At 36.0% G+C, this 25,735-nt stretch overlaps 1 protein-coding gene and 1 pseudogene across 5 annotated transcripts in view; one reads left to right on the forward strand and one right to left on the reverse strand.

Annotated features, from left to right (window-relative positions):
* Tenm1 (teneurin transmembrane protein 1) overlaps positions 1-25,735 on the reverse strand; it is an 803,700-nt gene that overhangs the window by 612,127 nt on the left and 165,838 nt on the right. The gene's annotated exons all lie outside the window — the stretch shown is intronic.
* Positions 177-25,735, forward strand: part of LOC116091345 — an 86,945-nt pseudogene continuing 61,386 nt past the window's right edge.

Here is a 25,735-nt window from a genome sequence, read left to right on the forward strand (position 1 = left end):
AACAAAGGAAAAGATGCTAGCACAGAAGAGTCCCTGAAGGAGTTAAACAATTTCAAGAGCCTAGATTCTTTAACAGTGAGCTGACCAGTTAGAATTAGCATGGGAAAAATGTGTTTCAAGCTCCAAGGGATTAACAAAGAGGCCCCTGACTCTGACTCTGATTCTGAAGTTGAGGAATGTTACCTGGAAATGAGGATGAGGAGTTTGATGAATATATGCAGCTAGTGGAAGAGGAAGAAGAGGATGAGGAGAAAGATAGAGAAGAAGATGATGTGAGTAGAGAGGAGGATGAAGGTTATAAGAATGTGGACGTGGATGATGAGGAAGATGAAGAATATGCAAGTAAAGGAGTCAGAAGATGAGGATGAAGAGGATGGCTAAGGAGCATTAACCAATTTTGTGAAATTCCTATTGTGATTTGATTGTTTCTAACTTTATGCATCTCCATTTCCTGCCCTCTGACATTTATTTTTCTTCTGAATGAATAGAAAAAAAGATTATTGGAGATTGTGAGGAGGAGGAAAGGGAAGAGGGAGAGGAATAAAGTACTATTTTTACTGCCACTCTTTATTTCCTTTCCTTTTTCTTGGCACCTGAAATGTCTTTGTCAGTGCAATAGCTTAGTACATACCAAGCAAGCATTTGTTCTTATTTTAGGCTTGTGTCTCATTCCCAGACTTGGACAGGAGGATATGACTGGCTCCCATTAGTTTATTTACAGCCCCAGAAGCATTGAACCCCACTCATCTTCAATAACTCTACTTCTGATCGCTATGGTTTCAGCTAGAGTCATTCATTACCCTGGTTTGTAAATAGAAACCTGCATGTTTACTTTGGCACTGGTTTGGGGATATTCTCCACCTTTTATCCCCTTCCCCCTCTAAACACATAATAGTTGGCTTTGATTTTGCAAAGAAACCTTTTGTCTTTGGAGCTGTGAGCCTGAAACAAAAATGGAAGGCTTAGGAGATACAAGTGAAATGGATTTGGTAGTCATAATAGGAAAAAAAAAAAGCATCTTCAAAAAATAGCCTGTCCTATTTTGTTCTGCAAAATATTAGAGCAATTTGTTCAGCAGCTATGACAGGAGGACTCATCTCTGGTACTCCAGCTTGGAACACTTTTACAAATTCAAGTGCTGGAGGCTCACTGCATGTCTGCTGGGTTTCTTTTTGTTCATTTTCCCCACTTCTTCTGAACGCTAGAGCATGGAAAAGGAACGCAAAAGTGTATTTTCCTACCTAGTCAGACTCTGATGGGACTTCTGTTCCTCCTAGTGAAAGCTGTCTGCTTCCAGCATTCCCCTTCTGGACTTTGAAAGTGACATGCTGCTTCCTAACCTGTGTTTCAACTGCACAAAAGCGCATATGCAACATATTTTTTTTTCTCTCACCTTGGCGAAGTACCAAATTTTAAGTTTTAACTCTAGTTATCATGGATAAATGTCAAGAAATCTTTTTATTAAAATGTTTAATGAAGATTCTAGATAATACAGTAGAACAGGGGAAACAAATCAGGTATAAAATGGAAAAGATTAGACAACATTTTCACCAATTTCAAATGTCATATTTATATACACAGAGAAATCCTAGAATTAATACAAGCTATTATGATTTGAAGGAATTTCCCAAGATCCCAGGAAATAAAATCAATGTACTAGAATCATTATCAAAAATAAATCAATAGGAAAAGAGCCCTAAGATTATATCTATAGTACTAAAAAGTTGAAAAGAACCTAGAAATAGTTCTAGCCAGAGCTAGGCAAACATTTATAGATTAAGCAAATATTATTGAAGAGCATAAAAGATTTGCATGTAAGGAGAGGTACAATATGTTCATGAATTAAAAGACAGAGTATCAAGAAAGTATGACTTGTACTCAATTTAATCTGATGCAATAGAAAAGATATAAAATGCAAACTAAAAGCACATGTAGTGCAAGTACCTTGCTGTAAAGATTATTTATAAAAAATAAAATGAAGCAGAATGTCAGAAAATGAACAAATTCTGCAAGGAGATAATTTTCTATTTTAACATAACAGACCTATGAGAAAGCAGTTGGCTTTACAATCAATTTGTGAAATATAAATTAAATACTCAAGATCTACAGATGTACAGAGTGACATAATTTTACCAAATTTTAGTAACGAGAATTAGGAATTTCATACTGCTCTCTAAAAAGCAATTTATTTAGCAACGACTTGCAAATTTGGGGAAATTTTGCTGTCTAAGCCATAAGTTCCTCTTCTTTAAAAATGTCTATCTAGCATACACAACAAATTCCCAGAAGTCTCTTTTCTCAATCAATGTTTGAGGGACTGAATTTTGGAAGTGGTCTAAATGTCCCTAAATAATGGAAGATTACTACTTTTGCCCAACATACCATGAGAAACCAATTGTGGCACAGAATCTCACATATCAAGATTCTATGACAGAAATCATAATGGACAAAATGAAGATGGATTTGCATTTAATGAAAAACTTTATGCATGCTGTAATATATATATATACATATTTATATAGTATATGTGCTATAATATTTATAATGTTATACTCTAAGACTGGCTATGTCTAGAGAAAGTTGAGAGCAGTGTGAAGGGGAACATAAAAGATTTCCATTTTATCTGTTATGTTTTATTTCTGTAAGTAAACCTAAAAGATCTATAACATGGTAGATATTGAAAGAGAGGAGTAAAAATGGTGACAAGTATTTGAGAATTTGTTTTATGGAATCTCCATATATTTGAGATATCTCTTTATTAAAATAAAAATGATTCATCCTAGTATTTGAATAATGTCATTTGCTTCCTTCAGATTGGCCTGTAGATTGCTGGATGTTGACTTTTCAGGTGTTGTTCAGCCCTTCTGAAGAACTTAGTCTTACACTGTTGAAGTTTTACTCTTAGTTCTATGTACTTTTCCTTGTGACTATTTGTTAGAGTTCTAATCTACCCTTAGGCTAAATCTCAAGAGGAGGAACAAATTGCCCTTTCTTGGAACAAGATTATATTAGGTCAACTTGATCCTGGAAACAGAAGAAATCTAAACTCTTCCAGCATTTTTTCTTGGTGGGGTGTGCTGGGGAGGGTTATGGTTGTTGTTTCCAGTCACTGATTCAACTGTTGTCCAAAATGCCTTGGGATAAACTATTTACTGTGATGGTTAGTGTTAACTGACAACTTTGACAGAATTTGGACTCACTCAGGAGATGGGTTCCTGGCATTGCCTGTGAGAGATTATCTTGAATGAATTAATGGAGATGCCAAGTCATGACCAATGTGGGCAGTGCCATTCTCAGACTAGGATCCTTGACTATATATATGGAAATGAGAGCTGAATGACAGCACACATTTATGGAGCTTTGCCTTCTGATTGTTAATGTTACCAGTTGCACTGAACTATATATTATACACAGAAATCAGGCAAAAGTGTACTTAATGCTGATGATCAAAATCTGTTAACCAGAACAAGCTTCAGATGAGAATTAAGGACAATATCTTTCTACAGCAAGATAATATTGGCCATGCCACGATTTGTAGTAGAAATGGTTGTTCTCTTTCATCTTCTCATTAAGTTCACTATTTTTCTGGAAGCAGAGTATATACTATGCAAAAATATACTAATGAAAATAAACAGATGAGACCATCAATCAGTATGATTGTATCAATATAATTGTATAATATGTCATCCAGTGGAGGATGCTCTTAGAGAGAATCATGATATTTGCACTATATTAGAAATCCAAGGAGAAGATCAAGCTATGCCTGCCCATAGGAGCAGTTAAACTATCTGGGTCGGCAACTGTCAAATTCTGGGACAAGATAGTATGTTTCAGAAAACATAGAAGAAGGGAAAGGGATAATGGCATGCTTGCTAACACATTAGTAGCAAGCAGCAACCCTTTTCTTTAACCATGAATTAGTGAAGGACAATTTTGTCTTGCAGTGATTGAAGCTGAAAAAGTTTTTTTTTTTTTTTCCGTATCTTCTATCAGGTTATAAAAATCATAAATTGCATACGTTACAGAATAAAAATTAACTCAGCTCATGTACCCAATTTTTGTTGATTTGTAAACAATTTGTATTCATTTATACCTCTTTTTTGTTTGTTTGTTTATTTGTTTTTGGTTTTTTTGAGACGGGGTTTCTCTGTGCATCCCTGGCTATCCTGGAACTCACTCTGTAGACCAGGCTGGCCTCAAACTTAGAAATCCATCTGCCTCTGCCTCCCAAGGGCTAGGATTAAAGGCGTGTGCCACCACTGCCCAGCTCTTGTTGGGCTGCAACAATTAAATTAAATGAAAAAACTATTTGTCATTACATGTGTCACTAGTGAGAAAACATCCATGGGCATCTCAAAATACAACTTTGGATGCACAGAATGCATTTCTGAAGAGAACATAACCCTTTTTGTTTTTTGAGGTTTTTTGTTTTGTTTGTTTTTCTTACAAGAGATCTGTAAGAGACATCATCATCCCTTTTATACCTGTAGAAATCATAGACCCCAGAGGTAAAGTTGCTTGCCAGAAAAGTGACATAGCTTGTGTCAAGGCCTGGACTAGGCACCAAAGCTCTTGCTTCCTATGACAATATATTACTCAGAAGACTGCCTTGATTGCTTCACAGAAAAGGAGACTGCTTCAGGAAAAGCAACAAATCTGCATATACCATCCGAGATGCTAGACTTCTGCAATCTGTTTGGTTTTGCACAATTTTTCTATGTTACAAGATCTAAGTTAACTATACACCAGAGGAGGCGAGAGAGCAAAAATTGTCATTTGCGAAAGTTGGCATCAATCTGCACTGTGCAACGAATTCTTTCTCAGTGAGTTGAGTTTGCCATAAAGAAGCAAATTTGACACTGCTGCAATTCCACAGCTCCCGGGGGAAATAATGAAAAATCTGATCAAAGATTACTGCTAGGATAACAGCAGACTCACAAATGAGTGCCACTTCAACAGGGCGGTGGGATCTTCTTTAATAAACAATAAAGATCCTGCTACCTGAAACAGAAAAGCTTTTAATATAAAAGCACGAAGGCAAATTGATCTAATGATGAATATTTCACTCACATCTTACTATTGACATTATTTATAAATCCTTAAAATTTAGATACATAGAGGTTAACTTCAGAGATACCTATCTGAATTCAAGCAATATCTAGCTGACTTAACAGATATTCTAAATTAATCTTTCTGTTTGTTTGTTTGGTTGGTTTTTATTTTAAGAAAAAGGGAAACATAGTTACTTTGAAAAATGCCTAATACATTTAGTAAGTAAAACACTAAGTGATTTTCTGATCAACCTAAGTAACCATCCAATTGAAACCTCCATGACTTGTCACTTTAAACAGACCGAAGGCTTTCAATGACAAGAATTCCTCATGGGCCCATCATTAGGAATAATGAGATAATGGATGTAAAATGATTACCAAGTGCCTGACATATGACAAATTAACAACAAATGGATGCTTCTATATTAATATTTTCATCCATTATAGTGAAAGCCAAGTGTTCAATCTAGCATGTGGTGATTGCTTTCACATACTACTATTTGAAATATGATTTCAGAGTAGGACATTTAAATTCCTAAAATTAAAAGAAAAAAATAAAATGTACTGAATACCTTTAGACATGCATTTGGGGGTATAGAAATTGAATACAGGAACTACAACTCTTGGTCTAGTTTTCAATTCTAACTCAGATTTGATTTCCCAGATCTCTTTGTAGAAACGAATAGAGTAACAAGACTACAGTAAGCATCATGTGCTTTTGATACTACACTAAAAAGACCATTGAGAAACGACTTCCAACATTATTAAAATTGTAAATATAAACTATTCGGATGTATGGATTTAATCCTAACATTTTGACTGTTCATACAGTGACTCCATGAGTCTGTGGCCTGTCCTGACTTATAATGATACTGACAGCTGAATTTGAATCTTTGATGTTGAGAGGCTACTATACCATACTAGAGTTGGGATAATCAGTGATGAAGTTGGCATAGTAGTGTAGTTACTCAAAAGTGTAGAGAAGCTTTGGCTTCATCAAATCTCTACTCCCTGTTGCACTTGTTGGGATATTTGCTGCAATTGTGCTGAGTCGTTAACAATTAACTTTATTTTTATGTGAAAATGACTCTGAAAAGTAAGCACCCACTAGTGCTAATGTTGGCAGTGGGGAAAAAAGTGCTAGATTTTAGCCAGAAAGTGCCTTTGTAAATGACTTTTGTCTTATATTTATAGAATCGTTAATGGTATGAAAAGGGTCTGCTAAATTTGTCAGTTACACTTTCTTGAATTTTATGAGGTAAATTATATGCTAGAGAAATATTTAAGTATGTGAGGAGCCAAGAAGGTCACAGGACCTTTCTCTTGTGAATGGAGAAGGTGGACTCTCATCCCATTATGGCTCTCTTTTAGAAAGCATGCAAGAAGCAATAGGGTGTTGCTCTTAGTGCATAACTTCATAACTACAGAGTTGGTCTATGTGCTATCTCTCATGCCACTCCAGGAATGAGTGTTAGTAATCTGTTTACAAACAATCAATTCATTATTAAAATTCCTCAGAACAATTAAAATGCATGTTATCTTCAAAAAACTTAAGGTTGTTATTATTTGACATTTTACAAACAGAGATGCCTTTAATCTTAATTAAATGAATATAAATGTATTCTTTACATTATTGTAACATTAGGCACTAGTTGACACTAGTCAAAATTTTCTATTTTTACCTGATAAACATTAATGCAATGCTATTGTTAGAGTCACTTTAGGTTGCATTTGTAGTAGGCTAAAACACTGCACCTTTAAAATTGTTGTTTTTTTTCCACTCAAGACAGTGTCAATGTGTGTTAAACATTTGTGTTGACTTTTGACAGCTGAGAATTAAAAATATTTAAGTTGGAGATGCTTGTGTGTTACTCTGTATCGAATGTAGTGAGCCAAGATATATAAAGGATTTCAAAGGGTAAATATAAAGACAAACACTATATGGTGTTCAACTACAATACATGGTGGAGAAAATGTTAGGACATAGTATGTTTACATTCGGATATATTGCAACATCATGAAAAACATGAAACACCAATGAGATTATGCTAAAGGCTAGTTGGTGCTTTGGCTTGATGGTGATGGAAGTTTTCTATTGATAGAGAACCAAAGGATAGGAGACCATTCTGGATTCTATGGCATAAGATAATCTTATATCTGCCACTAGGTAGAAATAAGAGGATTTATTTCTCCTCTCAACAGTACCATCAAGCTTCCACTAAGTGAAAAATGGCTTAATTTTAATCTGAAGGAGAACTCTTGTACAGTTTCTCACTCTGGATTACTCAGTTCCTTTTTTAAAAACAATCATGAACTATCTCTTTTTATTCAAGAAGATAGGCTTAAACAAATACATATCTTGATATGTACTAGTCATAGCCATAGGCAAAGTCTTCTAAGCAATGATTTTTTAACATTTTCTTTTTTTTCTTTTTTATTAGATGTTTTCTTTATTTACAATATCTCCTTTCCCAGGTTCCCCTCCAAAAAAAATGAAATGAAATAAAATAAAATAAAATAAAAACCAAAAACTAAAACAAACCCCTGTTCCCTCCCTCCTTCCCCTGCTCACCACCCCACACCCTCTTGCTTCCTGGCCCTGGCATTCCCCTACACTGGGGCATAGAACCTTCACAAGGCCAGGAGCAGCTCCTCCCATTGATGAGCAACTTGGCAATCCTTTGTTATACATATGCTGCTGGAGCCATTAGTCCCACCATGTGTACTCTTTGGTTGGTGGTTTAGTCCCTGGGAGCTCTGAGGGTACTCGTTAGTTCATATCGTAGTTCATCCTAAGGGGCTGCAAGCCCTTCAGCCCCTTGGATCCTTTCTCTAACTCCTTCATTGAGGACCCTGTACTCAGTTCAATGGATGGCTGTGAGGCTCTACTTCTGTATTACTCAGGTAGTGTCAGAGCCTCTCAGGAGACAGCTATATCAGGCTGGAGTGCCCTTCCTTCAGTCTCTGCTCCATAGTTAATCTCTGCAACTCCTTCCATGAGTATTTGGTTCCCCCTTTTAAGGAGGAATGAAATGTCCACATTTTGGTCTTCCTTCTTCTTGAGTTTCTTGTGGTTTGTGGTTTGTACTTTGTGATGAGAAGGTACAGGAACCTAGTAACATGAAATATCCACAGGAATATAAGGAAAATATGTCCCCTGTCTTCATTTATGAGAGGTGGTTTATGGTACTTGTGCTTTGAGTATAGTCTTCAGAATCCCTGGCTGCCAAAGAAAGCATAGTTTGAGAACAGTGAACTTAAGTCACAGTCTACTTCACTGTATTTAAAAACTGTAAAATGTTAAAGAATATCCATACTCTTCCATAAACAATAATCAAAAATTCATGAAGTGACAGTGGATTTGGTATTTCAATCTTTGGTATTCCTATCCTTTGGTTCTCTATCAATAGAAAACTTCCATCACCATCAAGCCAAAGCACCGACTAGCCTTTAGCATAATCTCATTGGTGTTTCATGTTTTTCATGATGTTGCAATATATCGGAATGTAAACTTTTTAGTTTATCCTCTTTGTTAGATATACCCTCGACATTAGGTAATATTATCATCTAGACTACTAAAAAAAGTGCTGAAGATCCAAAGTAGAGGTGTGATTTGGTGGTACAGTGATTGCCTAAATGTAGGTCCCTGGATTCTATTCCTCATACAAGATCCATTTACTTCTACCCTCTTATATTCACTTTGAACCTAGCCCTTATTTATGGAAGTAGAAATATCTCTTCTGCCTTAGATCTTTCTTTGTAGTTTTAAGAGTATACCTAAGAGGGGGCAATATACAAATAAATAATTTTATTTGAGACTCCAGAGAACCAAATAACCCTATTAAAAATGGGATACAGAACTAAACAAAGAATTCTCAGCTGAGGAATACCGAATGGCTGAGAAACACCTAAAGAAATGTTCAATATCTCTAGTCATCAGGGAAATGCAAGTCAAAACAACCCTGAGATTACACCTCACACCAATTAGAATGGCTAGGATAAAAAAATGTAGGTGACAGCAGATGCTGGTGAGGATGTAGAGAAAGAGGAACACTTCTTCATTGTTGGTGGGATTGCAAGCTTGTACAACCACTCTGGAAATCAGTTTGGTGATTCCTCAGGAGACTGGACATAGTACTACCGGAGGACTCCTGGGCATATACCCAGAAAGATGCTCCAACATGTAATAAGGACACATACTCCACCATGTTCATAGCTGCCTTATTTATAATAGCCAGAAACTGGAAACCCAGATGTTCCTCAACAGAGGAATGGATGCAGAAAATGTGGTATATCTACACAATGGAGTACTATGCAGCTATTAAAAACAATGAATTTATGAAATTCTTAAGGAAATGGATGGAACTAGAAAATATCATCCTGAGTGAGGTAACTCAATCACAAAAGAACACACACGGTATATACTCACTGATACGTGGATATTAGCTCAAAAGTTCTGAATACAGAAGATAAATTCATGGACTACATGAAACTCAGAAAGAAGGAAGACCAAAGTGTGGGTGCTTCGGTCCTTCTTAGAAGGAGGAACAAAATACTCACAGGAGCAAGTATGCAGACAAAGTATAGAGCAGAGAATGAAAGAAAGGCCATCTAGAGACTGTCCCACCTGGGGATCTAACCCATATCCAGTCACCAAACCCAGACACTATTGTGGATGCCAAGGAATGCTTGCTGAAAGGAACCTGATATAGCAGTCTCCTGAGAGGCTCTGCCAGTGTGCGACTAATACAGAAGTAGAGGCTCGCAGCCATCCATTAGACTGAGCACAGAGTCCCCAATCAAGGAGCTAGAGAAAGCACCCAAGGAATTGAAGGGGTTTGCAGCCCCACTGGAGGAATAACAGTATGAACCAATCAGTACCCCCAGAGCTCCCAGGAACTAAACCACCAACTAAAGAGTACACATGGAGGGACTCATGGTTCCAGGTGCATATGTAGCAGAGGATGCCCTAGTTGGTCATCTATGAGAGGAGAGGCCCTTGGTCCTGTGAAGGCTCATTGCCCCAGTGTAGGGGAATGCCAGGACAGGGAAGAAGGGATAGGTGGGTTCATGAACAAGGGCAGGAGAGATGGGATGGGGGGTTTTGGAGAGTAAAGGAGGAAAGGAGATAGAATTTGAAATGTAAATAAAGAAAATTTCTAATAATAGAAAAGATAAAACAGATTAAAAAAGAGAGTAGTACAATTCTCACCAGACTGTCTTAGTTACTGTAAAAATTGCTTATAACCAGAAGTAGTAGTCCCTTGTGTTCTGTTTGTACATATCAATTTACTTTTCTGTTTTCTGGCATGCTATGAAACCACAAAAGACACTCGCCAGAAAACAGGCAGATACTAGTTACTCACTTCCTTAAACTACTCCTGGCAGCACTTTGCTAAAGCAATTTACGTAGAAAGACACGGAAGCACAAAGGAGGACTGAAAGGGAAAGTTCACTATTCTATACTTGTCCAGGGAGCAAGAAGTCATCATTAGCACTTACACAATATATGTGTTTGTCAGGCTTCACCTCCATTCATTAAATAGCATATTTAGTTATGGGCAGTCTGGGTTTACATACTGGATATTACAGATGAGCATGTTTTCCTTTGATTGAAAATAAACTTTTTTTTTCATACAGTAAGACTACATGTGGTTTTCCCTCCCTCACCTCCTCTGAGATCCTCTCTATCCCCTCTCCCATCCAAATCCACACCCTTCTCATTGAAAACAGACAAGTGTCTAAGGATAATCAAAGTAAAATAAAATAAAACAAAAATAACATACTGGAATAGGGCAAGACAAACAGAAGAAAATTAATGAAAGAAAACTATAAGGAATATAGACACAGATACATACACATATTTGTGCACACAAGAATCTAATAAAAACAAAAAAAAGGGATAATATATACATAAAGGACTTGTGAGGTTAAAAAATACCCAAGCAAAACATGAGACAAAGAACTTCAAAATAGTCATTGAGTTCATTTTATGTTGGCCATGTACTACTGGGCATGGGGTCTGTCCTTAAGTATGGTTTGTATCTCCAGTGAGACACACTGTCAAGAATTTTCAAAACTTTTCATTTTTAAGTGGTTATCATTTTTGAGATAACTTTTCGTTTTGGGATGGGGTTTGCTTCTATTGATCCTACACATGCACATGTTCTGAGTTAGTAACTCTGTTCAATCATTAATTTATTCTAGAAATGAACATCAAGTAGATTTAGAAAAATACCCAATTAGCATTTGAACTCCTCCATTCCAGTCTAAAGGCTCTGCTTGAAATATTTTCCCCACCTCAGGAAAGCAGTTTTTTTTTCATTTTTTTCTTTTTTTATTAGATATTTTTTTATTCACATGTCATATGATATCTCCTTTGTGAAGGTTCTATGCCCCAGTGTAGGGGAAAGCAGTTTTTTGTTTTTTGTTTTTTTTTTTTTTAAACACCTGGTGACTCATCTCTGAACAGAGAGCTCAGGTACCTCAATAAGTATTCCATATCATTAGACAATAAGAAACCAAATAGAATAACTCTAACTTGCACTGTAACACTAATATGAAGTGCAATGTGCATATACCTTATCATCTGGAAGGGATATAGGAGTCTACAAACACAGTGTTATGCTGCATACCGTGCAATATCTCAAGCATACCTTCTGTAATCTCTGCTGATACTCTAAATCCCACACTAGACTCCCATTTTGTTTGGTTTTATGCTCTGACTACTTTTCATTACCACCCAAGTAGTTTCATATGCTCGTGTGTAAAAGGATCCTTTCAATTCTAGTCAAAGTGTTTTCATTTCTGGCCACTCCCTGAGTCCCTTCTCTGTTTCGAATATTTGTTCTTCAGTCACTTTCAGACAGTTCTCATGCTCCTCATTAACCTTTACTTAGCCAAGTTGAATAGAATTCATCTTTTTAATCTTTTTTTGGTTTTCTTTTTTTGGCTTTTTTTTTTCGAGACAGGGTTTCTCTGTATAGCTTTGGCTGTCCTGGAACTCACTCTGTACACCAGGCTGGCCTCGAACTCAGAAATCCACCTGCCTCTGCCTCCCAAGTGCTGGGATTAAAGGCGTGCGCCACCACTGCCCGGCATCTTTTTAATCTTATAAATTAGTTTCTCTGGACTCTTAGTATAATCTGAGAGCTATGTACTACATTTCTGTAGTTTTTTTCTGGACTTTAGTGATCAGGTGCCCAATATTCTATACAGTGTCCTAATTGAATTAGGTGAGAAAGGAACTTGTATTATTTGCATTGACATATGGAACTCCATATTAACAGGTGCACTTATGCAAGAACTGTAATTGTTTTTTCCTAAGACATCTAGTCAGTAAAGTAGTAGGCCTCCTGGTTGTACTTTTGTTGTTTATAAGTCTTTTAATTTATTTTATGTTGTATTGCAAAGAATATTTTACAAGTTGTCACACATGCTAGGCTAGTATTCTCCCACCTACCCTTATTCCTAGGCCAAACCATATTCTTTTTGACATATAATAATTGCATTCATTTATGAGAAACAATGCAATAATTTATTGCGTCTTGGCCTTTTGGCTAAGATCAAGTGTAAAATGTGGTAATTTGGTGCATATAGATGATGTATGAAGTCAAGTGTCATTTGTTTCTTTTAGAAACCTAACAAATTTCTCCCTGGTAGTTGATTTTTAAAACCCATAAAAAATTAGAACTGTAGTCACTCTACTGTGCAGTAACTATCAGAACTCCTCCCCTTATAATACCTAACATCTGCTGATCACTAATTTGCTTTCTTTTATGAGAATATATTTTAGATTCTTCATATGAGCAAGAATGTACAGTGCTTTTCTGTACCAGGTTTATATCACTCAACTTATGTTCTCCAATTCTATTCATGTCACCATGAATGAGAAAATTTGATACATTTTTTTAACATTGGCTCATTTATATTTGTTTCTTATTTACTTTTTCGCTTACTCAAGACACTCTAGTAAGTTATTACTTTAAGGAGTTCTAGTCACTAGCATAATCTTTCTTTGTGTCAAATACTTGGTTGGGCTTCTCACTGAGATGTTTCAATGCTGTTTGGTAGTTTTTAGTATCCCTCAATTTTCTAGATTAAACCAATATCCATTAGGGCTGTGCAGCTAGACCACTCCCCCATTTCAAGCTTTGTACATTTGGAAAGGTAGAGAGTCTATGACTTGCTTTCATTATCTATAAAAGGCGGATAATAATAGCCCCAAATGCCACCAATATATCATTAGTATTAAACTAATTATCATACTGTCTAATTTAAATGAGTTGCAATTGTTTATTTTGTATCATGTAGTAATTACTCTTTCTAAGAGTCCTATGAACACATAACATAGTCCATTTTGCACTTCGTAAACACACACATGCATACACACACACATACACACACACACACACACACACACACACACACACACATTCCACCCCCAGGGCTGTTACAAAATAATTTTAGAAAGAATCAGTTGTATTTGCCTATCATTGGTAAATCATGAGTATATGTTCTAATTACCTGCTGGTATTTATATGAGTAGGCCATAAGCATCCAATAAAGAAAAAAAGTCATTGAGTAAATTTTGGGAAATTATGCTTGTAGACAAAAAATCTTAATAATGAAGGTAGTCAGATGCCTCTATTTAATGATCAATTAAGACAAAAGAAAATTCCTATTGCCTAAAAGTAGAGTAATTCCAGAATTTAATGCAGTTGATAGCACATACTTACTTTGATCCTAGCTTTCATCTTCCATGCCACAGAACACCATCTGTTTAGAGGGCATTTGTAAAAATGTTGAGCCACTTCTTATTAACCTTGCTCAGTTTAATATATTTCTTGATAATTCCTATTTAATTAGTATGAAATGTACTATCAGAGATTCAAAATAATTGTAACTATATTTCTCAGGATGCGACACATAACGACATACCAGATTGTCACAGCACTATCAAAGTTTAATTGATCTAATTTAGACCTCATCTTCTCAAACTGTGTATTCTAAGTCTGTCTTCCTTTGACCAAATGATAGCAATCTTGTCACTTGTTTTTATATGTGTTATTAGCATATCAAACCATTCCAATATCAAAGGGTTTTGGTTTTTGAAAAAAGTCTTTCTCCTTCACTGATCAACTACTAAACTATTTCCCAATGAGGTTTTTATGCAACAGTGGTTTAACTGCAAAGCTTAAACTTCAGGACTTCTGACTTTCATTGTCTCCTTCTATATATTCATTTCCATACCTAACTTTTCATATACAATTTTACAGTCTTTTCATAAATAGGAGCTTCCACAGTGTATAAACCTGGATATTTACTTGTTTCTGTAAATTTCAGAGAGAGAAGTTCTTCTGAAGGAAAAGCTATAGAAATTGAACAGGTTGCATTTATCTGTTTAGAAATACATATAATATTATATATTATATATCATATATTATGTATTATATTATAATATGATATATTATATATTCCTAAAAAGTATATATATATATATATATATTTCTAGATATTATATATATTATATAATATTTATGATCTCATGTTTGCTTCTCGGCTTTATTTTCAGCCACTTTCCAACATTTGTGCACAGTTCATGCGAACTGAAAAAGCATATCTATTGCAAAAACACATTTGTAAGCCTGGGATAGGCATTTCTTGTGAGCTATCGTCTTTTGAAACATCTCTAAATATATGACATCCTATTAGTTCTTCTCCTAATTAAGATAATACATTCTGGTGAATAAGTTTCTCTTTGGATTCAGTACTTTACTGTTCATAATTCTGTTTGTATTCCCAGAGTACATCTATTTTGCCATATGCAATATCCTTCCCAAGGATCTTAAAAATATGATCTGAAGGAAAAATTGATACTATTTATCATTTGGAGTTTTGCAATAAAATTTAGGCTCATGACCTCAGCTGGTTTTTGCCAGATATTGCTCTATGTTTTCAGAAAGCAATCTTCTGCTGTTGGGACGATCTGACCTACAATTCATTTTTCTTTCTGTTAAAGGGCACTTTAGTTTGATACTGTTTTAATGTCATTTAGGGAGTTGTTAAGCACGAATTATCAATAATAAAACACCCCTACCCAATTTTAATACTCGGGCGTACTTCTGATATTCTTTTAGAAGATGTACAATGTGCAAAAAGGTTCTGTTTCTGAATTTCTCTCTCACCATCCCTTTCTGTCTTTTTTCCTATGGTCATCAGCTCACAATTAGGCACTACTGTAGTATTATCTCATAGCCACCTTAAACTGACTATTTCTAGAACAGAAGAAATTCTGCTAAATTTAAAAAAAAAAAACACCAATGTAACTATTGGGAATCATAAAATTGGGCTTATGTTCACATGTTCTTTGCACAATATCTCTGAGACTATCTGTTCATTTCAAAGTCTATGGAACCTCTGGGCTTTCACAGAACCAATAATGAGCAGAGACTATGAGCCCTAATGTTCTCCCATTCACACTGAACTTTCATGTCAGATATCATTGGAAGAAAGAACTTTAAAAGAAAACAATCCAAATTTAATTAAAAAGTAGAGATGACCTCAAAGAGCCTTTCTAATTCTTATACTCTATGCCATATAAATATTTAAAAATGGAATACTTTACATTCTTTGTACATTCTAAGCAGTAAATGTAAGTGCAGTTGCATTAGACGCCAGCATTAGTTTTTCCTATTTCTTTTTCGTCTAATGCATAAACTATAGCCAAAAATGCATTGTAAGATTGGAGGACCAGTACTCCTCAACAAATAGGTTGAGGACACCTTTTGAATTATATTATTCATTAGATTATATATTATCTTTGCATACTAATATTAAAGAGAAGTGAACAAAACATGGATAAACAGTAAGAAAGATGAAGTAGAAAGAAACTAGGAGAATATACCCGAAGAGGACTTAACCAAAAGGGTGAATGTCACGCAACTTATATAAATATATCTGGTCAAGCAGACTATCTATGTTTTAATTAGTTTTAAAGATTCTATTATTATTTTACATTTTGCTACATAATAAAACCTCTCAACTCCAGATACATCCTATAGTTAAATCAATGGGCACTTTTAAAATTCAATAGCTTTAAGTATGTCTTCACTGATCTTAAAAGAAAAAGAAACTACTTGAGAGCTGCAATTGATCATTAATTTCTTTTCATCAAGTACTTGGAATTTAAATTTAAATGCAGCAATATACCTTGAAGTGAATGCCAGAAATTAGTGGGGATGATTCTTTCTGTTTTTATTGGGTGTATGAAGAACTGTTAAGAAGGTAACTGAGACACTTGCTACTCTAATTTTCCTTTCTATGTCTTCCTTCCTAAATTCCTTATCCCATCTGTTGTTTATCTTAGCAGGTGAATAGCAGTACTATCCTTAATATGTTCTTCATGTCTGGCACTCTCTCTAATTCTTGAGTGAAACCCATACTTATCTTCTATTTTTAAACCTATTTTAAAGAAAAAAAATACACCTGAAAATATTCTTGATAAATACTAGAGAAAAATGTGTCAGTGGAAGTCATTTTGTATCTGAATGATATTGCAATAACCTCTTAGGTCTAAAGGAATAAATTAGGCACTGTACTTGGTGAGGTAGAAGTTATTTCAGGAGGAAAAAGAAAAGATTTTATGTAGCTACCAAAGTTTAGAGCAAGGGCACTGTCGTTGAAATCTTAGAATACAGAAGATGTTAAATAAGCCTAATAAAAGAAACATGGTTGGTCATCTAGAAGAGCTTAACATTAGGGAAAGCATGGACAATATTAGCTAATAACGTTAAAAAACCTTATTAGATACTAAAATAAATGAGTTAGATATTAGTATATGTCAAAAGTCAAATTCAAGCTTAGAATTGAACAACTGGTTTGTCAGAATACTTTAAATTATAGAATTTGCCTGTAAGAAAGTTATATCTGGCTAGAAAATTTACATTTGTTAGATTTTGACATGTAAATATGGTATAGGTATCTTTGAAAGTACAAATGTGTTAAAAAATGATACAATTGTGACATTCTATGGACTCTAATAAAACATAATAAAAATAGAGATGCATCTATTTAACAAAAGTATTACTCATCAATGTCTATATAAGTTCCAGGTCGTGAGGTAGCCAACCTAGAAAACTTTCATATCTATCTATTAAATTCAAGTGCTATATACAAGTATGTTCTTCTAAGGATTGTCAATTGACTGTACATAAGAATAACATTATTTTTTTCATTTTTATTGTTTATTTTATTTATTTACATTTCAAATATTATTCCACTTCCCAGTTTCTCCTTCATAAGCCACAATCCCATCCTCCCTCCCTCCCTCCCTTCCTCTATGAGGGTGTCCCCCACTTGCCAACCCATTCCTGACTCAGCCCCCTAGTGTTCCCCTATCTGGGGTCATCAAGCCTCCACAGGACCAAGGTCCTCTCCTCCCATTGATGACCAGCAAGGTGATCCTCTGCTTCATATCCAGCTGGAGCCATGGGTACCCACTGTGTACTCTTTGGTTGGTGGTTTAGTCCTTGAAAGTTCTGGGGGGGGGGGTCTGGTTGGTTCATATTTGTTGAAAGGCATGATTGTCTTATAACTGTAACATTATGTTAATATCTAACTAGTGATTTACTTCTTGACAATTATTTGTTTACTTTATGAAAATTACCTAACTAATAATATCCTACAAATTTCCACAGCTACAGTATGGTTCTGTTTTTTTATGTTTTTTATTTTGTTCTGTTTTCATTAAGCCATGTCTCTGAATTAATCTATGAGGAGGTTGACAGCATGCATATATGCTCTTATATTTTGTTTCTCCTATATGCCTTACAACTTTACCTATAGCTCATCTGTTTTAAATAGCATGGAAATTAGGAAATCTGCCTTCGTGATTCAGAAAAAAAGCTACATATTAGCTTTCAGGGCATGCATATTTTTTCTCATGGATATTCAGAACATCATTGTGACCAGTGAAGGTGGAAAATAATCTGTTCTCAATGATCAAAGCAGTGATTTATCACTACTCAGCTTCAGATCCTCTGGGGGTGGGCACCATCAAATACTTCATGTATTTCATGAGTTTAAAGCACACCAATGACTCATTCAGATAAAGCCAAAAATTCATTAATTAATTGTAATTAAAAAGACCCCCTACATACATATTGGTAAACTATTTCTCATTTACCAAACACTAAAACATATGCTGCCAGTTTTTAATCCACATGAAGCAGACCTATCATTTCCCTCCCTTGCACCCTGTATAGTAGGAGGTATTTGCGAAAAAACAAAATATTGAGAAAGCAACATTAAAATATAAAAGACATTCAAATTTTCTGATCAGTTTCCAGTCATATAAACTAATCTGAGAATATGTCCACCACATAGGAAAACATATTTTCTCATTTCACAAATGCATTGAAGAGTGAAAAGAATAGGCATAAAAGCTTAACATTATTATGCTGTTTATTTTAACTCATATGCATGGATCAAGAAAAATGGTAAAGGTTGCTCACATACTTATAACCCCTTCTTTCTTACTCCTGAAGTCAGGCAGGAATCTCACTTGAATGATAGAGATATCAACACACCAACAAAACTTTCAACCCCAAATGTATCCTATCTACAAGAAACGCAGGCACAGAGGATGGAGCAAAGACTTAAATAGCCAACCAATAACTTACTCAATTAGAGACCAATGCCATGGGCAAGCACTGACAAATGTCTAACACTATTAGGATACTCTGTTATGCTTGCATGCAGACAGGAGCATGTTGTCCTTTAAGAGGGTCCACAGAGGAGCTGACTCAGACAGATGCAGACACCCACAGTTAAACAGTAGATGGAGCTTAGGGATTCTTAGGAAAGAGCAGGAGGCTTTGATGGAGATAGGAACTTCACAGGAAGACCAACAGAGTTAACTAACCTGCACCCTTAGGGCTCTGAGAGTCTGAACCACTAACCAAAAAACATACTTCGGCTACACCTAGACCTCCCCCCCTCGTATTAAGCAGATGTGCAGCCTGGTCTTCATGTATGCCCTGAACAACTGGAGAAGGGGCTAACCCCAAAGCTGTTGTCTGTATGTGAGATATGTTTTTCTAGCTGGGCTGCCTGGTCTGGCCTCAGTGAGAGAGGATGTGCCTAGCCTCATAGAGACTTGCTATGCCAGGTTAGGGGGATACCTAGAGGGCTCCTACCCACTCAGAGGTGAAAGGGACGGAGATGGGAGAAGGATTGTAGGAGGGGATAACCAGGAAGGGGGCAGGGAGTGGGATGTAAAGAGAATAAGTAAACAAAAAAAAATTAAATGTCCCACAAATAAATCCGTTTGGCTACATTTTTCAATATTTTTCTAAAAGGAAGCTAACAGATTTTCTCCCACATGGATCTCTTCTCAGTTAATTGAAACTGCCAGCTATCTTAGATATCTCAATGAGAACTGATAAATTTGGCTCTTCACATGATTTCTGAGAAGAAAAATATGCTATTAATTGATACCTGCTCTGTATCTGTCAATAAGTCTCAGGTGGCCTTTGCTACATCTTGGCGAGCTCATGACAACCAATATGGAGGAAAATCAATCCTCAAACAAGCCAGTTATCTTTGCTGGATCTCTTGGCCCTAGGGTGTAGTGATCAGCAATATCGTCCTTAAATTCAATAATCTTTTGTCCGACCCATGAAAAATGAGGAAAGCTTAAGTCCAAGTACTATATATAGAAACATATACCTCAAGTCACAAAGGAACTGTCAAAGTCAACTTCATTTCTAGATAACTCAAGAGACAGACTTGGCTGAATGTGGCTCAGAGTGGTCATAACTATTTCATACCTAAGCCAATGAACTAACATCCATAATAGCCAGACATATAGAAAGGTAAAGATAAAGGAGTGAGTTGTTATACAAGTGCACGAGTGCATGTGTGTGTGTGGGGGGGTGCTTTTGTGCACATGCATGCATGGAATTTAATAAAGAAAAGCTAATGAAATAAGTAAACAAGGCATATCACTTCTTCAGTAATTGGGATACATATTCTGGGGAAATACGGATTAGAATGTATGGGAACAATTCAGGTATGAATGTTGTTTAAAGTGGTCTGATTTTTAATCTCCATTTTTTTTCTTTTTTTATTTTTTTGGTTTGGTTTTTCGAGACAGGGTTTCTCTGTATAGCCCTGGCTGTCCTGGAACTCATTCTGTAGACCAGGCTGGCCTCGAATTCAGAAATCCACCTGCCTCTGCTTCCCAAGTGCTAGAATTAAAAGCGTATGCTACCACTGCCAGGCTCTCTCCAAATTTGTATTTGAAAATTATTTATTGCACTTATATAATTCTGTTTGTAGGGGGATCCACAAAATGACTTTGATAAAATGGGGTTTAAAATTGTATGTTACAGGAAAAAAGCTTATAGAAATAGATTCTAAGACATTTTAAAAGAAGCATTACCAAATCTGAATAATTAAATATTTTAGACATTTATCGTGGATTGTAGCCATGCAGCAAAACACAGATGTTTAAGGTTTATATAGTAATAACCATATCTAAATTGTTTCTCATTTTTAGCTCAGAATTGGTAATCTGCAGGTATCCATTATAAGAAGTACATATTAGTTAGAATTTATTATCAGACTGTAAGTGTTCACTGTAAATCATTTTTAAAGACCTCAACTGCTTTTATTATTCCACATTTAAAAATAAATCATCAAATTTTTTATGGAAATAGGATGCTTCCCAATATCTGACCATGTTTAATGAGAAAGCACTAATTCATAATTCAAATAACGTAACACTCACAAGCATATTTCAAAAATTAGTGCTAATTAAAACTGAAGGACATTATGTGCACAACGAATGAGTGGTATCGTAGAAAACAGCTCCTAGACAGATCTTTTCCTCTACTAATTTTTAATTAGCCAGTCAAATACATGAAATTACACACATACTCTCCTCTCTCCCTCTCCTCTTCTCCCTCCTTCCCAGTCCTCTCTCAAATAACTTGCTTGCTCTATGGTGAAGTACAGTCAGTTTCATTAATTTAAAGGTGACTTTCTAAATCCAAGTCCAATTCCGAAGCTAGCTTTTATGTTTTCCTTATACTTAATGAGGATTTTAAACTCCACCTTTTAATTTTAGGTTAATTGTAACCCAGGGGACACTAGTTACCTTTTGACACTCCCCCAAATTACTTGCTAACTGGAAGACGCACACTCAAACTGAAGTCAAGAGGGTCAGAAGAAAAGCAGTAGCTTCAGGACAAGGAGGCTAGGAAAGGTTTCTGGCAAAGCCACTTAGCAAAGCCATTTAGCTAGAGGGCATTATGTCAATTTTAAAGCCCCAGAAGTGTTCCTGACAGTTTTTGCAATCTTTCCCAGAAGCAAAACATCCTTTTTACATTTTGAGGCTACTCAGCTCCTCGTTAAAACAGTGCAGGGGATTCCAAAGCAGGACCCATCAAAGCCAAGAATGTTCCTCCTTGGCCTTTTAGGTGTATGCTGAAACAATACGTTTCGAGGCCATCTCTTCCAAAGAAGTCTACAATTCCCTGCTTCTGTTTATGCAAAGAGTTTAAAAAGAATGCAGTGATTCAAGTTATGATTGGCATGTGGAAGGGGATGGGGGAGAGTGTTGATAGCTAGATGTCACTAAGTGTTTTACAAGCAAATTTACTAAGCTATAATTCATATACAATTCATTAGAAAGTGGAGAGTGTTTTGGTGATGACTTAGATGCTCTGAAACCATGGAGATACGTTCCTATCTGTGAATACACCCAAAACTACTGAATGGATGGTTAATTTACATTAATGAATTATATGCTGTGATAATTAACTGGGATGAAAAATACAGAAAAGAACTAAGATTTTTGGATCACTATGCAGGTTCTTGAATTTTAGGCCCTGGTATCTTGGATAATACTTTATGCAACTTTGCTATTTTTCTGTTTATTCCTATGTGAAGTAGAAAGATTACAGAACACATGCAGTTGCAGTGATTGTAAACTTCAAATCTGATGACACATGGAATTTGCATGGGTATATCTGAGGAAGCACACTGTAAGTGTACAATACAGGTTATTTTCAAAGCCTTTGATTATTTTCCAGAATTTTGTAACTGTCAACTGAGAAGCTGTTTTTTTTTTTTTTTCAATGACCATAACATTGAACATTTTGGCAGCAATGTACATATGTTTCAATATCTCTAATCCTAACTATCATTGTTATTCCTCTTTATTGTAGCCATACTACTGAATGTAACATAGCATCTCTTTGTTTCGATTTGCATTTCCTTGATGGCTAATGATATTGATCTCATTTGCTCACTGGTCATTTAGGTGCATTCTTTAGAGAACTTTGGCCCCTTTTATCTTATTTATTTTTTTCATTATTGATGTCCAATCATTATTCATGTACTTTGCCCACAACTCTCTTATAAAATTTGCAAATATTTTCTCTCATTCTATGGGTTGCTATTAGCTTCTGGATGTTGTCTCACTGCTTTCCCTTATCCATTTATTATTAATTAGAGAAAGCAAAACCAGATTCTCATTAGAAGTATCAGTGTAATGAGACTCTTATTCATATTTCCTAGCAGCTTTTTGGTGTCTGTAAATGCAGACAACACAACAGATTACTCTAGAATGTGACAGCTGGAGAAGTACAAAATCTTAGAAGTGACAGCAGAAACAGCACCAAATGTCATTTACAAAGCAAGATCTCAGGGGACTTCTAATGTGCTGTTGAAAATAACCAATGAAGCTAACCAACCATGCTTAGGGAGATGAACGAAAATCACAGGAAGTCTGGAAAATTCAAATAAATAAGGTCAAACAGTGACTGTACCAAATGGCTCTTTAAATAGTTGGTTTTTGCAATGCTTTACTTTTTATTGTTCCATAAATTAAAAGAAATGTAGAAAACGAGAACATATAATTAAAGTGGAATGCTGTCCTTTTCAATTAACAAAGTAATTGGATGCAATGAAGAAATTTAATGCATTTGATTTTAACAGAAGATACTCATCGTGGGAGGACACCAACCCAAATCAGCAAAAATCTTGTGTACTCTCTTGTAGGAGACAGAACTCCTCACATAGTGCCACACAATTAAAAAGCCAGTTAATTGAAGTGACTTTCTCTTTTATATTTTAGTTTTTTAGAGTTTGGAAATTTCATGCAATTGTATAGAGAAACAATTCCTAACCTTATGAAAAAAAAACATGTTCATCAATCATATGAGGATTGGCAATATTATAATATATTCTAAATTGCTCTATGATAATGGACAGATTTCTCAAATAAAATACACAATATAACTTCAGCTCCTTTGTCTACAAGTTCCAAGTACTCTTTGAGACAGAGTCCTGTTATGTACTTTTGGTTATCTTGGAACTTGAAATTCTCTTATCCTCCTAAATGCTGTATTTATAGGCATACATCACCACACCTAGCTTCCAAATACTTTTAAAAGAACAAATATTTCAGGCTTTGCCAGAAACAAAAACAGAAGCAGAGAAATGTTTGTTCCCTCAAGCAAATATTCTAAAAATGGAATGATTTTAATTAATGTTTTTTTCTTACATTTTCTGACATTTGGTTGACAAATATTCAAAATGTATGTGTAATGATACTGATACTTTGATACTTGTACATATTGTGAGAGGAAAACTAATATCAACATAATTCACATATCTAATACTTGACCTGGTTAACTATGTTAAGTTGAAATTAAAAGCCAGGATTTTTACAGTGTTTTTTAAGACTACATGGTAAAGTGGCAGTAGATTAGTGTAAAAATTTTAGAGACTAATGCTTCAATCTTTACTCTGGCCTCATTCTTACATTCGTTGCTTTTGATAAATGTGCAAGGGTGTTTGGAAAATACTTCTGTTATCCATTGACTAGATTTTATGCACTCTTGCAATTTCCATCTCACTTTGCTGACAGATCTTTAGAAAATTCTTGAACCTAACCAAAAAGAAAAGGCTGAATATTTTGAAGTCTACACTGATTTAATATTCTTGCAGCAATTTTGAATTTGTGGGGAAAAGTGATTGGATTAAAAACTGATTCTCTATATTCATAGTGGCTTTATTTGTGAATCCCAGAAGCTGGAAAAAACCTAGATGTCCCACAATGGATGAATGGATACAGAAAATGTGGTTCATTTACACAATGGAATACTATTCAGCTATAAAAAAATGAGGACATCATGAATTTTGCAGGAAAACAGGTGTAACTAGAAAATATCATCCTGAGTGAGGCAACTCAGACCCAAAAGGACATGCAGGGTACATACTCCCTAATAAGTGGATATTAGCTAAAAAAAGTACAGAATGCACAAGATACAATCCACAGAACTCAAGAAGGTTAACAAGCCAAAGGGACCAACTGAGCATGCCTAAATACCACTTGGGAGGGAGAAGAAAGCACTCACAGGGTGAGGAGGACCTGGGTGGTAGAGGGGACAAGGAGGGAATGGAAGAACATGATCAGGTATTGGGGTGGGGTGGGAAACAGGACTGAAGCCCTGAGGGACAGCAGAAAGACAACCTCAGGAGGTAGGAGGTGGGGAACCCTCTAGAATATACTAGAGACCTAGGAGGTGAGGGACTCTCAGGACTCAAAGGGAGGGACCTTAGATGAAATGCTCTACAGTGGGGAGAGGGAACTTGTAGAGTCCACCTCCAGCAGAAAGACAGGGCATCCAGTGGAGGGATGGGGTTGCCATTCCACAGTTAAAATCTCTGACCCAGAATTGTTCCTGTCTGAAAGAACTACAGGGACAATGGAGAAGAGCCTGAGGAAAAGGAGGTCCAGTGATTGGCCCAAATTTGGATCCATCTCAAGGGGAGGCTCCAAGGCCTGACACTATTACTGATGCTGTGGTGTGCTCATATACAGGAGCCTAGCATGGCTGCCCTCAGAGAGGTCAAACAAGCAGCTGAAAGTGGGAGATGCAGGTATTTACACCTAACCAATGGACAGAAGCTGGGAACCCCTATGAATTATGGAAAGGCTGGAAAAAGCTGAGGAAGAGAGTGACCCTGTAGGAAGACCAGTAATTTCAATTAACCTGGACCCCTGAGAACTCACAGACACTGGACCACCAACCAGACAGCATACACCAGCTGATATGAGGTCCCAACACACATACAGCAGAGGACTGCCTCGTCTTGAGAGAAGATGCACCTAACTCTCAAGAGACTTGAGACCCCAGAGAGTGGGGAGGTCTGGTGGAATACAGTTGGGGGATGCGTTACTGAAATCCTCTTGGAGACAAGGGAGGAGGTATGGGATGAGGATCCATCATAGAACAGACCGGAAGGGGGTATAGCCACTGGACTATAAAAAAAAAAAAGTTTAAAGAATAATAATTGAAAAAAACCTGATCTCCCCTCTCTCCCACTGCAGTTACAAATTTGCAGTATTCAAATTCATACTGCCAAGAAAACAGAATGGAGCCCTTGTAGTAATGCTGGCAAAGTGAAGTATATGTTATGGCAAGCCTGCAATTGCAACTCTACAACTCTTTGTTTCAACCACAGTAACCTTTTTGTTGCCTGCTGCCTATGCTTGAGTTCTATAAAATATTACTTTTTTGGAAACATGTCAAATATTTAAGTGATCCTGTCTAATGCTGAGCAGTATTCCAAGAGCTTTGTGTGTAACAGTTGATGCCATCTTTACA

Source organism: Mastomys coucha, chromosome X, assembly GCF_008632895.1.
Source record: "Mastomys coucha isolate ucsf_1 chromosome X, UCSF_Mcou_1, whole genome shotgun sequence".
Lineage (NCBI taxonomy): Eukaryota > Metazoa > Chordata > Mammalia > Rodentia > Muridae > Mastomys > Mastomys coucha.